Raw genomic sequence first — 16940 nt, 5'->3', positions numbered from 1 at the left:
AAACCGTGTGTGCATGTAGAGGGGGGCTAGGTGCGCTGACTGATTGACTTTCTTGTGGGTCAAATGATAAGTTGCTTTTTTTGGACTCAATTTTATTTTGGAGCATGCTGATTTTATCTAGAAGTGCTTTCTGAATGTTGGAATATCAAATAATATCTTTGCTGCAGGAGTCAGGGGGTGCTGTTGGTGATTCTAATTCTTTCAGTATCTTAAAGAGTTCTTTCGTACTCGATTTTGCTTGGGTAATTCGGTTGTTGTAGGTGTGTTTTTTGGCTTGGAAGATTGCCTCTTTGTAGCTGAAGGATGCAAGAGTGAGGTTAATCTTATTAGATGCAGTATGTAGGCTCTTCCAGAGGGCCTCTGCATTTCTTCTTTCCTTGCGTAGAGCTCTGAGGGTCGGGGTAAACCAGGAGTTAAGGTGTGCTTGTGGTTTGAGCTTTCTTAATTTAAGTGGAGCAATGGTGTTGATAGCCTCGAGGATAGTTTGGTTATAGATATCAACTAGCACCGTGGGGTCAGTGTGTGACTCAGCGGCAATGTTTAGTATGGGTAGAATCAGTGTAAGTAGTTTCTCACTGGTTATGTCCCTTTTATTTCTGGTACGGATGGACGGTGCGATGTTCTGCTTGGAGTGTTGGTTGTCTGATTTGATGGTAAATGTGAGCATGTGGTGGTCTGACCAGGCACAAGAGGTGTTGGATATGATGTTCATGCTACAGTTGAGGTCTGTAATCCAATCAAGGGTTCTGCCTTTAATGTGGGTAGGTTCTTGGATGCAGTGAGTGAAGCCTAGTTCTGTTAGGGTATTCGCAATGTCTAGCGATTTGGGGTCATTGGCATCTTGTAAGCCGAGGTTGAGGTCTCCTAATAAGATGATTTGTGAGCTAGGTTTAGTGTTGGTGGAAAGGAGGGTAGTAATGTCTTCTTCGAATGTGGATGTTGGTCCCGGAGGCCTGTAGATCAGGTGCAAGGTGAGGGTTTGAGTAGCAGAGACTGGTAACTTAACGGATAGTAGTTCAGCTGAGAGAAAATGCTGACTCGGTATGGGTCTGAGACCTAATGCGGTTTTGGAAATGAAGGCGACACCCCCGCCTTTAGATTGATTGGAAGTTCTATCACATCTGGTGATGGAATAATCAATGGGGATGGCTAGCGAGAGAGCTGGTCCTGATGCAGCATGTAGCCAGGTCTCAGTAATAGCTATGAAATCAAGGTCTTGAGTGGTGATGTAGTCTGCAATGTCTAAAGCATGCGCTGGGAGTGACCTAGCATTGATTAGAGCGCCCTTAATAGGGGTGGTATGTGTGATCTTGGTCGTGGTGGGGATTTCCTTAGATAGGGTGGCCTGTGTGGAAGGTATGATTACAGAGAATTCTGCTGATTTGATAGTAGTATTGTGCTTTTTAGTGGCGGTAGTGGAATTGTGTGCTGGTGGGGCTGGTGAGAATCTAGTGCCTAGTCTGGCATGCATATGATTCAGTGTGCAGGGTTGATTAGGTGTAGGTTTGGTAGCGAAATGTTCAAGCCATAGGGCTGGTGAATTCAGATATGGATTGTGTGGTGGAATAGTCATAGTGGGAGTGTGTCTGGCTTTGGGATATTGGCAAGAGGGCAAGAAGGTAGGTGGTGTGATGCTGTCCACTGGGGGGAGCCTGTTGCTCATCCTTAAGGATGTGAAAATCATTTTGTGCATGCTGTTCAATAGTAGGTTAGGCTGGATAAGTACAAGTAAGGTAATGCCAAGTAATAATGGTAGGCAGTGTATTATGAAGAACAGGTCCATAATGCGATTGGGTATAAACACTGCCGCAAACCTGGAGGCAATTCGGTACAATTATGTAACGTGTGCAGTACAAACACGTTAGGCTGCAATGTGGTCAATAAAGGATCTCGGATTTACAATGCAATAGCGTAAGGCAAGCGTAGTCTGATATAAGTATTACAGTAATACGAGCAAGTTAGTAGTCAAGTAGGGCACAATTAGACTAAGAGTACAGGCAATGCTAGTTCGAGCAAGGTGCTAGGTATAGTAAAGCGCACAGTTTGAAGGTCATGTGTGGCACATTTAAACTAGAAGTACAAGCAATGCTAGTTTGAGTAAGGTGCTAGGTATAGTAAAAAAGCGCACAGTTTCGAGGTCATGTGGGGCATGTTTAAACTAGAAATACAAGCAATGCTAGTTTGAGCATACAGATGCTAGGTATAGTAACAAAGCGCACAATTTCGAGGTCATGTGTGGCACGTTTAAACTAGAAGTACAAGCAATGCTAGTTTGAGCATATAGATGCCAGGTATGGTAACAAGGCGCACAATTTCGGAGTTGGTTCGAGGTTGATTACCTGCATCAGGGTAGGCTTTGTGCTTGTGAATCGGCTTACAATAGCTGCATTAATACTGATGCTTAATATCGGCAGCATCGGTAGGGGTGCGGGCGCGTCGTTCCAGAGTACACTTGGGAGACGTCACTGTAAGGGTGACTGAGACGCGCAAGTTCATGGGTCCGGATTCATGTGAGGTTACAGAAGTTCAGCGAAAGCAAGATGGATAGCGAGCATAAGAATCAGACGTTCGCTACATCGTTACTTCGAGGAAGGCATTCTGGTTATCGATAAAAGTTCTCTAACGTGTATCGGAGCATTCAGGGTGTTATGAATGCAAGATATGCACATGGCTTGTACACAAATAATTATGAGACGGTGCAAGCTTACCTTGAGCAAGTGAAGGGGATAAGTGGACATGGATCGCGGCCCTAACGCGGACAAGGCCTTTTTCTTCGGCCTTCTTCGCATGGCCGGCTTCCGCCTGCCGGCGCAGCGGATTGGTCGTGATAAAGGCTAGGTTTCTAGGCAACCAAACAAACAGCCTCAATCTGGTGCTGTGTGCCGCCAGCCATTTTGGAAACAGGCAAATCGACGGTGCGCTATACAAATAAAATAAACAAAAATACAAAAGGCAGGGGAAGTGAAGTTGAAGGCTTTACTTCTCAAAAAGTCAAAACAGGTTAAAAAAGCAAATCAAAAAGGGGCCCATAGAAACTATGGAGTGCAAACAGAGAAATCTTGCCTAACAGCAGACAAAATATAGCATAGTTGCAAAGAAAATTCTAGTTCAGAGAGTGGCAAAACACAATCTCCCATACTTCCTGGAAGCCAAAAAGAACACCTATCCACAAGGTGTTAGTATGCTCTCGAAAAAGGGAAAACGCAGATAGCCGAGTAGGTTGTGGATGAAACAGGCACAGGTCTACAAAGGGTACCCCATCAGATAAGTCAAGGGCAACTACCAGTGGCAGGGTACAACAGAGGAATCCTACTATTTCTATTTAAACCTTCAGTTCTCACGACACAAAGCCTAACTCTCAGAGGTACACTTAGTTCCGGTCTCAAATGACCTGATCCTGAATGCAAGGTATCCTTCAAGATACACTGGAGGTACTACACATCAACCTGGAGGGGGAACGCAAGGAGATGGGTTACACAAGGATCCATAGCACCACTTGAAAACGTCTTCTCCGGGCTGATGGACCTGGACCATTTCAAGGAGATTCAAGGAGCGACTTAGGGTTGGAGCAAAAGTAGTACTGGCAAAATGTCATTGGAGTCCATCAGGGATAACTTGATTATGGGCCAGTTAGCGATGGAAGGACAACAAAGATGCAAGACCCCAACCTGCCTGAACCCCACTTCTGCCCATGGCATTGTTGCAGAGGATTTTCACCCGGAGACGACCCAAAGTCTTCTTATGTAATTTTCTTTAAACTTAATTTTTATTGATCATTTTTTCACAAGACAGAAAGAAAAGGTTACAATATCAGTCAATAAATTCCAAATGACAACATCAGAGTTAACCCTACCCCTCGCCCTCCCACTTCCACCCCCAACATACAGACAACCGAGCCCAGCCAGGAATTGGAGACATAGGGCCTCATTACGAGTCCGGCGGTAAAACCGCCTGGTTACCGCCGGACTCGTATTACCATTCCGCCTCCGTGATTCCCGGAATTACCGGGGCATTTCAACCCCGGTTTTACGGGAATCACGGAGGCGGAATGATGTTAAACCCCATTCCCATTGAGTCCTATGGGAATCAATGGGAATGGGGATCATGGAAACACCGGCAGCATCTCGTAATGCTGCCGGTGTTTCCTCGTCCGCCTGCAGGCGTGCGGTGTTAAACCCGCCAGGTCAAACCTGGCGGGAACATCTCCTCCCGCCTGCATGAGTCGGGATCAGGTGGTCCGGAAACAACGGTGGCGGCGGGTTTACCGCCACTGTTATTTCCGGACCGCCTGATTTGTAATGAGGCCCATAAACAAACACAGATTTGGGACCATATGCTGAGATTAGGCTGTAAAGGAGGGTTCAACCGATACTAAACAAGTGGGTGGTGGAGAGTATATTTCAAACAGATGGCTGGGGTGATACTGGGGGAGGATCATCAAAGTCTCAATGCACCACAGTCTTCGTGCAGGAGCACCACTGTCCAGGCTAGTAAAAAGGATTCCATTGTGTCGTGGGTCAGCGCTGCTAGTTTCTCATAAGTAAAGATCACCCACAGTTTCGTAAGCCTCTCTGACTTGGATGGTACCGAGTTAATTTCTGAGCCAAGGCTAGCCTCTCGGCTCTCAACATGGCCTGGACCACCTTGGGGAAACTACTCAAATCCGATTCTGGGGAAAGGATACCAAAAAGAATTTCAAGGGGGTGTAAGACCAGGGAGATGCCCACAATATCCTTGATCCAACTCAAGAGCTCAGACCAATACATGTGGACAGACAGGCCTTCCCACCACAAGTGATACCAAGTCCCCCGTTGACCACACCCCCTAGGACAGAAAGGGGATACCCCGGAAAACATTTTAGACAACCTATCAGGGGAGAGATGCCATGCATGGAGGACCTTGAAGTTGTGTTCCATAGCCAAGGTATACAAGGTTCCTGTCACGCCTGCGCCACGGGCGCATCCATTTACGCTCAATATGGACTATTTCTTTATCATTTATTTACAACAGACTCTTGGATCCATCTATATTTACTTTGGGAACTTTATTTCCCATTTGCGAGACTTTGGTGCTTTATTATTTTTTCCAACAAACTACGTATACCACAATGCACCTGGCTACAAGCATCGATTCCTGGCTGTTCCTATTGGTTATCAAAGGAACTACACGCCCCAGAAGCCCTAGGGACTTGCCCTGCTTCCACCAGCCCAGGAACAGAAAGGGAGGTGGCCGATTGCCTGCAGGTGTGCTTAGCCAGGTGCAACCAATTAGCCTGCCTCTGTGCTGGGCTAGGCAGTATAAAGGCTGCTGCCTGCAGTGGCTCAGCCTCTTGCATCTGAGAGTCCTTCCTCCACCTTTTGCGTCTTTCTACGGATCTTTGTATGCTGTTTACCATCTCTCCTGCATGGATCCTACCTTGCAGCTTGCTACACCCTGCTGCCTACAGCCCTAGCCTTCTGGGCTCCCTTCCTCAGTACAGCTCCTCTGGGCTTCCTGCCTTGCAGCTTGCTACACCCTGCTGCCTACAGCCCTAGCCTTCTGGGCTCCCTACCTCAGTCCAGCTCCTCTGGGCTTCCTGCCTTGCAGCCTGTTACACTTCGCTGCCTCCTGCCATTGCCTTCCAGGCTCCCTGCCTCACAGCCCTGCTCCTTTGGGCTCTCCACATTGCAGCTGATCACGCTCTGCTGCCTTCCAGCTTCCGCCCTTGCCCTGCCGGGCTCTCCACATTGCAGCCGATCACGCTCTGCTGCCTTCCAGCCTCCGCCCTTGCCCTGCGGGCTCTCTACATTTCAGCTGATCACGCTCTGCTGCTTTCCAGCCTTCAGCCCTTGTCCTCTGGGCTCCCTGCTCTGCAGCCTGCCTCACTCCGGCTGCCTTCAGCCTTTGTCCTTTGGGCTCCCTGCTCTGCAGCCTACCTCACTCCGGTTGCCTACGGCCCTTGTCCTCTGGCCTTCCTACTTTGCAGCTTATCACGCTCCGCTGCCTACTACCTATCTTTTTCCGCTGGGTTCTCGGCCTAGCAGCCCGCTACAGTCCTCTGCTACCTTCTACGGTCAGCAGCCCTGCCCCTCAGGGCCCACTCCTTGCCGCCCGGCCCTTCCGGGTTCCTTACCGTGCAGCCTGCTTTACTCTGCTGCCCTAAGCCCTTTTCATCTGGGCTCTCTAACTTACAGCCCTGCTCCTGTGGGCTTGCTCATTGCTTTCCTGCTCCTCTGAGCTCTCAACCTTGTTCCTTACTGTCCTCTGCTATCCTATCCTGTTACACGACTTTCCCTTCATTTCCTTCTGCTAGTTTGCTATCACCTCCTTTCCTGGATTTGTCTGTAGTATCTTCTCTTGTACTGTTTGTAGACCCTTTTGTACAGAGCTTGTCTGTTGGTTCCCATCAGTCAACCTCTGCCCCTTCCCTTGTTTCGTTTCTACATTACAGACACCCATAGCTGCTGTTCCAAGCCATGAGCAAACAGCGTGGGCCTCTGTTATAGCAAACTGTGTAGAAGGCTAGAGTATTTCCTAAGGTTCGTGGAATACTCTTTTCCTAGATCTGCATACACCCCAAGAGGGAATTCATTCTGTACCTTTTTCCCTTGCTACTCTGGCCTACTCTTTGTTCTCTTTCCTCTCTGCTGTGTGTGTACTTATCTGTCCACTTTATTTTGGCACAACCACCCAAACCCTTTCTGGGTGTCTTGTGCTACTCTTAATAGAGTTCCATCCCTGACAGAATGCAAGAGCCAAAAATGTCTTGTTCCATAGGCCGGAAAGGCACACACAGACCAAAGATGCTTTCCTTTCGAGTTAAGAAACCTTTGCATAAACCTATGGTTTCCCTAAAGACAGCAAACAAGAACCTTAGTCTAAAGGACAGTCTCGCCTTATTAAACAAAGATTTACAAGCACGGTACTATACTCACTGGCTAGCTGACCCTTTTTCCATGTACAATTATTATGACATTTGCGACTATGATCCGCAGTCCTTATCTGTTGCAGAGCTACAGCAAGAAAATGAATTCTTACAGATCTTGTTAGACCAAACAGTGAAAAACTTTCCTGCGTCTTCTGACAAGCCTTCTAACACCGCAACAGCTAAGGATATATCACTCATTGTGGGAGACTCTAAACCAGAATACGCTGTTGCCAGAGTGATATGCGCAAGATCAGCTTGGCAAGCCCCCCAGAATGCTGGAAAACCTTATTTGACAGGACAAGGCAGTCATTATCCTGAGGTTTGTGCATCTGGTCCTGGGTACAAAAGACCTATACTAACCACCGGTTGTCTAAATGCTTCCACAGTATCTACTAACCACAATAACCCTAAGGTCAGTCTTCCCATTGCTGCAACCGAATTTTCTACCACACCAGCTTCTGAAGCTTTAGATCAAACAAATGATACTTACCTGCTACAAGAACAACTCCTACGCCTTAAAAGAAAGACTGAAGACCTCTATGATGACTTTGTTTATTTGCATTATCAGAATCTTATGAAGGGACACAAGTTACTAGACCATCTGACACTATGTCCAACACCTGACATCTTATCTTTAGAGATCGACATGATAAGGCCTGGAATTGCCACGCAGAAAAGGATACATACTTATACCAAGCAGATGGAAGACCTAAATGTAGCATATGTATCCCTTCTAAAGACTGATACAGCTCTTTCATCTTCCAGCCACAGTAACTCAGGTTGTTGTACTGACAGAAAAGAATTAACTCCTCCGGTGGTTCAAATCACTCACACAGCCATAACACCACAAAACAAGGGTGGTCTTCTAATTGGAGATCCCTCTGAGTCAAAGGATGGTTCCGCCCTCACCCTTGCCTATTGTCCAGTACTCACACTTACAACCTCTTCTGAAATGACAACGGCAGCTGAAGAGACTGGCACAGTTCACACCGAGCATGCTGAGTTGGCAAGCGGGCTTGCCAAAGTGTGGCTGTGCTATCAGACAACACTCTTGAGCAAGCAACATGTTCAGTTTCTTCGATACCCCCTGAATCGCCAGTGGTTGTGGTACCCGATCTACCAGTAGTTGCAACACCTGAACTGTCTGTAGCTGCTACAGCACCCAAACTTCCAACTGCTATTCATGATCCTCCTGCTGCTATGGCTCCTAAACTCCCTGCCACATTTGAGACACCTGAAGTCCCTGCTGCGAATCTTGAGGTTGCTATAGCTACTGTGATTCCTGAAGCTACTGTTATTTCTGATGCTCCCGATGCCCAGATTTCTACTTCCTTCGCAGCTGTGCTCGCTGCAGCAGAATCCTCTGCTACACAACCTGATCCCGCAGCACATTCTCTTCCTGATCCCTCATCCGCCATGCTAACTGTTGCAAAGTCAGCGAAGGGTTTCCCTGTTAAGACTACTGTTCCAGTTGTTCCTGCTGGTGTATCTATATCACTAAGACTGCCAGACTCTACTCTACCAATCTCAGGTGCGTTCCAGCCTGCTGGTTCTCTCATGGCAACCACACACCCAGTTGCTACAGCCTTGATACTCTCTACAGCCATTCAAGATCTCACTGCTGCTGTAACCTCTGAACTGTCTACTAATCATGGGAAAACCACTGCTGTGACTCCTGAACTCTCTGCGGCTCACCCTAACGTTGTCATTGCTGCTCCGGATGTCTTGGAAAACCTTCCTAAAGCTACCAACTGTGCTGTACCTATGGCTCCACTTTCCAGCACCATACTGTTGCCCGTCAAAGCAAAATCTATCATGGAGCCTGCAGCAGTTTTTCGCAGTTCCTCTCTTCATGCACACACAGTTGGGGTCTGTGTTCCAAAGACTTCGTCTATTCTGATTTCTACATCAAAAGTTCAGAACATTGGTACTGTCTCTGTCATTCAAGACTCTCACCTTGCAACCCGTTTCTGGTGCTTCATGATGTGCCTTTTTGGATTAAGACTCTTGTACGGTGTGACAGACATTCTTTCTGTAGGTCTGTCTTCGGGGAGCCTGGAGAGGGGCCTGGAAAGGGGCATACTGTCACGCCTGCGCCACGGGCGCATCCATTTACGCTCAATACGGACTATTTCTTTATCATTTATTTACAACAGACTCTTGGATCCATCTATATTTACTTTGGGAACTTTATTTCCCATTTGCGAGACTTTGGTGCTTTATTATCTTTTCCAACAAACTACGTATACCACAATGCACCTGGCTACAAGCATCGATTCCTGGCTGCTCCTATTGGTTATCAAAGGAACTACACCCCCCAGAAGCCCTAGGGACTTGCCCTGCTTCCACCAGCCCAGGAACAGAAAGGGAGGTGGCCGATTGCCTGCAGGTGTGCTTAGCCAGGTGCAACCAATTAGCATGCCTCTGTGCTGGGCTAGGCATTTTAAAGGCTGCTGCCTGCAGTGGCTTAGCCTCTTGCATCTGAGAGTCCTTCCTCCACCTTTTGCGTCTTTCTACGGATCTTTGTATGCTGTTTACCATCTCTCCTGCTTGGATCCTACCTTGCAGCTTGCTACACCCTGCTGCCTACAGCCCCAGCCTTCTGGGCTCCCTGCCTCAGTACAGCTCCTCTGGGCTTCCTGCCTTGCAGCTTGCTACACCCTGCTGCCTACAGCCCTAGCCTTCTGGGCTCCCTACCTCAGTCCAGCTCCTCTGGGCTTCCTGCCTTGCAGCCTGTTACACTTCGCTGCCTCCTGCCATTGCCTTCCAGGCTCCCTGCCTCACAGCCCTGCTCCTTTGGGCTCTCCACATTGCAGCTGATCACGCTCTGCTGCTTTCCAGCCGTCAGCCCTTGTCCTCTGGGCTCCCTGCTCTGCAGCCTACCTCACTCCAGTTGCCTACGGCCCTTGTCCTCTGGCCTTCCTACTTTGCAGCTTATCACGCTCCGCTGCCTACTACCTATCTTTTTCCGCTGGGTTCTCGGCCTAGCAGCCCGCTACAGTCCTCTGCTACCTTCTACGGTCAGCGGCCCTGCCCCTCAGGGCCCACTCCTTGCCGCCCGGCCCTTCTGGGTTCCTTACCGTGCAGCCTGCTTTACTCTGCTGCCCTAAGCCCTTTTCATCTGGGCTCTCTAACTTACAGCCCTGCTCCTGTGGGCTTGCTCATTGCTTTCCTGCTCCTCTCATTTCCTTCTGCTAGTTTGCTATCACCTCCTTTCCTGGATTTGTCTGTAGTATCTTCTCTTGTACTGTTTGTAGACCCTTTTGTACAGAGCTTGTCTGTTGGTTCCCATCAGTCAACCTCTGCCCCTTCCGTTGTTTCGTTTCTACATTACAGACACCCATAGCTGCTGTTCCAAGCCATGAGAAAACAGCGTGGGCCTCTGTTATAGCAAACTGTGTAGAAGGCTAGAGTATTTCCTAAGGTTCGTGGAATACTCTTTTCCTAGATCTGCAAACACCCCAAGAGGGAATTCATTCTGTACCTTTTTCCCTTGCTACTCTGGCCTACTCTTTGTTCTCTTTCCTCTCTGCTGTGTGTGTACTTATCTGTCCACTTTATTTTTGCACAACCACCCAAACCCTTTCTGGGTGTCTTGTGCTACTCTTAATAGAGTGCCATCCCTGACAGTTCCTGAGAAAAGAGCTCCAAAGAGCTTGGGCCAGGTCGCCTCTTCCAACACCCTCCCCAGCTTCTCTTCCCAAAAATGCTTGAATCCCTGTCCACCCTCTAAATTCGCCGTGATCAGCACCCTATAAATCCTAGACAGTGACCCCCTCCTCGAAGAAGAGTCTACAATTATTTTCTCAAGAGGTTTAAGGGGACGAACAAGGTCTTCGCCCCATTGGGGGCTGGTCAGGATGCCTTTAACACAGAGATTTTCAAAGATTGACATCAGATTTTCCCCTATGGCTCCTGCTAGTTTATCATAGTCGATAAAGGCGTTTTGGTGGAAAAGCTGGGCGGCCCGTTCCAGGCCCATGTCCAACCATCCTTGCGTATCGCGAAGGCCCTTCTTACCCAAGTCCAGGGGGGGACCCCACAAGGAAGACAGGGGGGAGGGCCAGGAGGAAAGGGTTGCATTGACTTTGTCACATTTCCATAGTGCCCATAGGACTGACAGAGTCGGGTGGTTTCTAACAGAATCGGGAAGGTCTTAATTCGGGGACCATAGGAAGTCTCTTACTTTCCTAGGGTGCGTGTGGGTAACTTCTATGTACGTCCAATAGGTTCTTACCGTTCCAAATAAATTGTTGGACCATGGAGTGTTGAGTCTTCAAACATGCATCTGGGATAATAATCGGGAGGGAGGTGAAGAGATAGAGAAGCCGGGGAAGGATGTTCATTTTTATAGATACCATGCGCCCGAACCATGAGAGGGTCAGGGGATCCCATCGTAGGAGACCTGTTTTTATCCTGGAAACGATAGGGGGAAAGTTCAGTTCAAAAGGGGTTCCCAAATCTCTTGGGAGGAGGATTCCCAGGTATGGAGTGGCTTTATGTTCAATCCTGATACCCTTAATGTTTCCCTCCCCTCAATGTCCCTGTCGCTCTTTCCCATTGGCATTACACACAATTTCGATGGATTTATCTTCAGCCCGGAGAAGATACCAAAAGAATGTATCAGGCCCAGGAGCCTCGGCAGAGAGCCATTGGTTATATAGGAAAGGATGTCATCAGCAAAGAGTGAGAGTTTAAAATCATGATCCCCACACCGAACCCCCGTAATCCGCTGATGCGGTTTTATAGCTATGGCTAGAGGCTCCATTGCGAGGGCATATAGGAGGGGAGAGATAGGGAAGCCCTGACAAGTCCCTCTGGAGAGGGGGAACACAGCAGAAACCATACCGTTAACTGCCACACTAGCGTAGGTGCCATTGTACAGAGAAGCAATCCACCCACAGAATCTTTTGCCCACACCCATCTTTTGCAAGACCTTACCCATGTACGACCATTCAACCCGGTCGAAGACCTTTTCAGAGTCCAGTGAAAGAAGATATGCTTCTATATTCTTACTGGAGGATTTGTGCATCAGGTATAAGGTTTTCCTAATGTTATCAGATGCCTGTCTACCTGGAATGAATCCAACTTGGTCCCCGTGGACCAGAGAAGGGAGGTGCTGGGCCGGCCTATTAGCAAGTAACTTAGCTAGGATTTTCACGTCCGTGTTAAGTAATGAAATGGGACAGTAGGATTGGCAGTGCGTTGGGTCTTTCCCCTCTTTTGGGATAACCACGATAAGGGCCGATAACATCGGCTGGGGGAGGGTTCCCGAGTCTAGGGCTACGTTGAACAACTTAGACAAGAACGGAACAAGAGTGGAGCAGAAGGACTTATAGAAGAGAACAGTGAAGCCATTGTCGCCTGGGGTGGTGCCCCCTTTCATAGTACCGATAGTGTCCACTACCTCCTGGGGTGTGATGGGCTTTTCTAGGGAGTTTGTCCTCTTGGGCGGGAGGTGGGGGATTGGAAGAGATTCCAGAAAGTTGTTGGTCTCAGACCTGTCACCCGATTATTCCGATTTATAGATGCGTTCATAATATAAGCGGAACTGTTCCGCTATTCCACAGTCGTCTAGACATTCACTCCCCCCAAGTAGCTGCAATTAATCAACTTTTCTATTGTTTCTGAGTTCCCGCAACCTCCAGGCTAGGATCCTATCGGCCTTCTCCCCCTTTTCCATATACCTTTGCTTCAGAAAGGACAGTTTTCTCTCGGTTTGCCCAACCAGGAGGGCAGCAAGTTTCGCCTTAAACTGTTGGAGCTCCGCCCATTTACATCTGGGAACTGAGTTTGCCCCCATCGGTTGGATAGCCTCTATTTTATCTCTAAGGAGCCTCTCTTACTTACCCCTCTCCTGCTTTCTTCCTGCCCCCATTCCGATGAGAACAACCCAAATCGTGGCTTTGAAGGCCTTCCAGACTCCCGCCTCCCCGACCTCACCATTGTAATTGATTGCAAAGTATTCTTTTATGGCTGTGAGCAGGGACTGGGACAGTTCTTTGTCCTTCAACAAGAGGTAGTTGCACGTCCACCGTGACCTCTCAGGGGACATCAGGGGTATCCCTATTTGAACCTTAACTAAGTCATGGTCCAACCACAGGATTAGTTCCACACTAAAATCGGCTATTCTTTTACAAAGTGAGTTGTCGACTAAAACAATCGATTCTAGAGAATGTGGAGTAGGGGCTAGAGAAGAATGTAAATAGAGGGTTACGTCCCTGCCCTGTCGAATGAGGGTCTGAGAGCCCCAGTTGATCATTAGTGTTCTGAAAAGAGACGGCCATCCTCCTCTGTATTAGCGTGTCCGTATAAGGACGCTCAGACTTCCTGTTGCACTCAGGATGAAGGACCACATTAAAATCCCCTCAGTGAATGCCATGATCTTTGTTTTCACCCCCACCCAAAATTGGTCCTGGGCCTCGTTCAGGCTATAAATCGATACCAGTGTCACCTTGTTACCCCTGATTTCCCCTTTGACCATTACAAAGCGACCTTCTGGGTCTGTATGCTGGGTCCTTGGTACAAAGTGCGCCTTGGGAGACAACTATTGCTACTACACTTTTCTTAGCTGGACACGATGCATGGAAGACTTACTGTATGGATTTGGCCCTGAGAGACATTTCCCTACCCCTTGCCCAGAGAGTTTCTTGAAGAAATAAAAAGTGAAGTTTCAGCCTATTAAATTCTCTGACCACTAAGGATCTCTTATGCGGGGAATTCAGTCCCTGAGCATTTAGTGAACCCAACGTCAGTGAATACATTGCGTCAGCCATCAGGGGGGAACCCTTTTCCCAAAAACCCTCTAGGGGCGCACATGTGCCCAAATCCCCTTCCTGGCGTGGTATATTCAAATCCTCCTCTGAAAGAGCGGTCCCCAACGGAACCGAATCCCCACTCAGTAGATTCAACCAATAGTAACCCAGAAACAACAAAAACAGACCCCCCAACACACCCCATTCACAGGTGCCTGCACTACCTACGACATAGGATATGCCGTCTGACCAGGCCACCAACGCCCACCTCCACCGGGTCGATAAGCAATGATAAACAACAATTCTCTGAGCCCCCACTCCTCCAAAGCTTAAACAAAAGCATCATACATCTGCACCCCTTCCCCCCCCCAAGGGTAGTCACCGGACAGTATGGACATACTTTCCACCAGGGCCACCCCGGGTCAAGGGACCAGGGTCTGCCTCGGATTTCCTGAGGCAAATGATGGGAGCCAAACCTCCCCCCTCATTGTTCTGTTGTGAAGTAAAAATGGGTTGTGGTTAATCGTTAGCAGGCCTGGGGGAGGCCTGGGCCACCCTCCTGAATTTTCTATTGCCACAGACTTGGTGCCTTTCAGTGACTACTGTTGGTTTTTCGCGGATCTGCCGGTTCCTTTCCTCTGCCATCCTGGTCGTCTCCCAGGGTAGGCTCACCCAACAGTTCATGGGTCATCCTTTGGATGTCATCTTCTGTGACCAGGGAGTATTTGTAGCCGTCATACTCAAAAGAGAAGGAGAATGGATGGCCCCATCTGTATTTCACACCCTTGGGCTGAAGCCATTTCGTCGGGGGCCACATAGACGGCGCCGCGCCAAGGTGAGAGCAGAGAGATCCTGATAGATCATGACCATTGCATCTTCCCAATCGATCGGACCCTTCTTCCGTGCCAACTCCAGGATTTTATTTTGTTCCTAGTCTTAATGAACTCTCACATGTAACAACCTGGGACCCCTGGTGGAGGCCCCTGCTCCGTGAGCCCTCTCGATAGTTGGCTCATTGGTGTTGCCCTCATCGAATAATTTGCTAATCACTGCATTAGCAATCCTTACAATATCCGCTTGTGATTCTCCTTCATGCTCTGGGGCTCCCAAGAACCTCAGCGCTCCGTGTTCTCCAAGTCATCAAGTTTAACGGTGCATTTCTCCTCCCTCCATTCCAGTTCTGATAGGCGCATGTCTATTTGGATCTCAAGGAGGTCGACTGAAGTCTGGTTTGCTTCAAAAGCTTGGACTCGGTCATCCACGGAGTCCACCTTTTTATCTAAGGAATCCAGCCTTTTGCGAATATCTGCCCTGAAACCAGGGATCTCCTCCAAAAGGGCTGCCATACCCTTATTCACCGACTGGGCATCCATTGCTTCTGGTTGCATGGTGGCGGGCATGCCGACTGCTTCCAGTGAGGGGGTCAGGGAGTGTCAGAACCTTTTAAGTGATGTTCCCCAGTACATCAGCAGGTATCCTATGAATTGGCCCGTTCGGACAAGTTGAAACTCCCATCCAGGAGGGGGCCTGCAGAGACCCCCACCAATGGTCAGGAAATAGAACAGGGAACTTCAAGCAAGGGCTCCACTAGCAGTCAAGCACCCGGGTCATTATCAAAAGCCTGTAAGACTTGTTTGGCGACAGATTATGTGGCTTCAGTTGGTAATTCGTGTGAGGAGGGAACAGAAAAATGTCCAGATATCCAACCTTCTATTCGGACCAAACAAGGATCTCACGGCTTGGCCCCGAGAGTGAACTAGTCAAGAGATGGCCCAGAGCATGGGTCAGGATCAAGACCTCCTCAAGGTCGTATGAAAACAATGCCAATCTGGCATCAGGGGCTCGGCCGGAAGAAGCACAGTCGCTGTCACTCTCGTGAGGTTCAGTGTAGGACTTGCAGTTGCAGGGCTGGCTCTAGGCAGAGGCTAGTGGCTGCCAGGGGTAGGCCTTGCTTCCCAGCGGATGGTGCCCTATCATCGGCCCAAAGGAGCCTCACCCTCCCCAGGTTCCACAGGAGAGCTTCACTTAGATGCCTAGTAGAGATTTGGCTGGAGTCCTCAAGCGTTGTCTTAGGGTGCGGGTGCAGGCTTCATAAGCCAAAGGAATGGGGGATCCCACGCCAGCACCTGGACCGAGCTAAAGAGCTGGCTGTCCCCAATCTCCCAGGAGGCAGTGCAAGGTGTGAGGGGATCTCTGCTTCTGCTTCACAAGGGGGCCGATCGCCGGGTCCGACTGGGTCTCCCTCCCCCTATTCCCTCTCACAGCACTCCTCCAGGGACCTGCGTGTGGAATGGGGGGTCTTGGTGCCCGTCCGGGGTCCCAAGTGAAGAGAGTCCTTACTCGGTGTCCCAGTCGTCAGGACCAGGGCTCCGGCGGGGTGTGGCGGTGTCCGGCGTAGAGCCTCCCCCTGCAAACACTCAGGAAGGCTAGGAAGTGCTGTCCAAAAGTCTGCTGGTTACAGGGTAGTGTACCTGGATGTGTCTCTGGGGAAGGTTGGGGGAAACTCCGGGATCTACTGAGAGGACCGCTGTGTGCTCCTACAGAAGGACCGTTCCAGGCGCAGCAGGAGTGGGCCGCAGGAGCGGGACTGCTCCCGTTAGGATTCTCGCTATGTCTCTCCCTTTTCCAGGGAAAGGGAGGGCGACGAGGCCTCAGGTTGCTGGGGCCCGGCCGAAGGACAGATGGCACCGGCAGTTCCCCCAGAGATAGAGGCTGATCAATAGCACACAGGGTACATGCCAGTGTCACGGTGAGAGCGCAAGTGGCCAACTACTTCAAAACCAGCACTCCGGGGAGGGGATGTCCTACTGCATGTCAGGACTTTGCAGCTCCAGATCGACATCAGGCTCCCCACAGGGACGGGTGCGTGTGTGCGGCAGCCATTAGAGGCAGCACTGGCCCCAACCACCATTTGCCGGGCGCTGCTCCACAAGGTTCCCCAGTAGAATATCCAGGAGCTTAATTGCCCACACCCTCGGCGTCCTCCCCGGGGCTCTCGGTCCGGACACTTAGCTGTGGTTTGGCTGCAGACTGGGGAAGCTGGTCCGTGAGCACTGGGGCCCGCTTCACATAGTACTCCTCTTGTCTCCGTACGTTGGCGGGGGAAGGAGCACCGGCTCCGGTGGACAGCGGAGGCAGATGGCGGAGTGGGTGCAGTCCACTGCTCCCCCCAGCAGGCAGGACCCCCCCTCACCGCAATGTATAGCAGGGCCCTTTCCGGAGAAGTTAGGAGCGGCAAGGACTCCCTCGGTCAGGTGCTTGGAAGTCCGTGTGTCGGG

At 49.7% G+C, this 16940-nt stretch overlaps 1 protein-coding gene across 3 annotated transcripts in view; it reads right to left on the bottom strand.

Moving 5' to 3' along the window:
• Positions 1–16940, bottom strand: part of LOC138566633 (acylamino-acid-releasing enzyme-like) — a 1029593-nt gene that overhangs the window by 447799 nt on the left and 564854 nt on the right. The gene's annotated exons all lie outside the window — the stretch shown is intronic.

The sequence above is a fragment of the Ambystoma mexicanum genome, chromosome 2p, assembly GCF_040938575.1.
Source record: "Ambystoma mexicanum isolate Mex_15411 chromosome 2p, UKY_AmexF1_1, whole genome shotgun sequence".
In the NCBI taxonomy this organism is placed as follows: domain Eukaryota; kingdom Metazoa; phylum Chordata; class Amphibia; order Caudata; family Ambystomatidae; genus Ambystoma; species Ambystoma mexicanum.
This window is presented reverse-complemented; position numbering and strand designations above follow the sequence as displayed.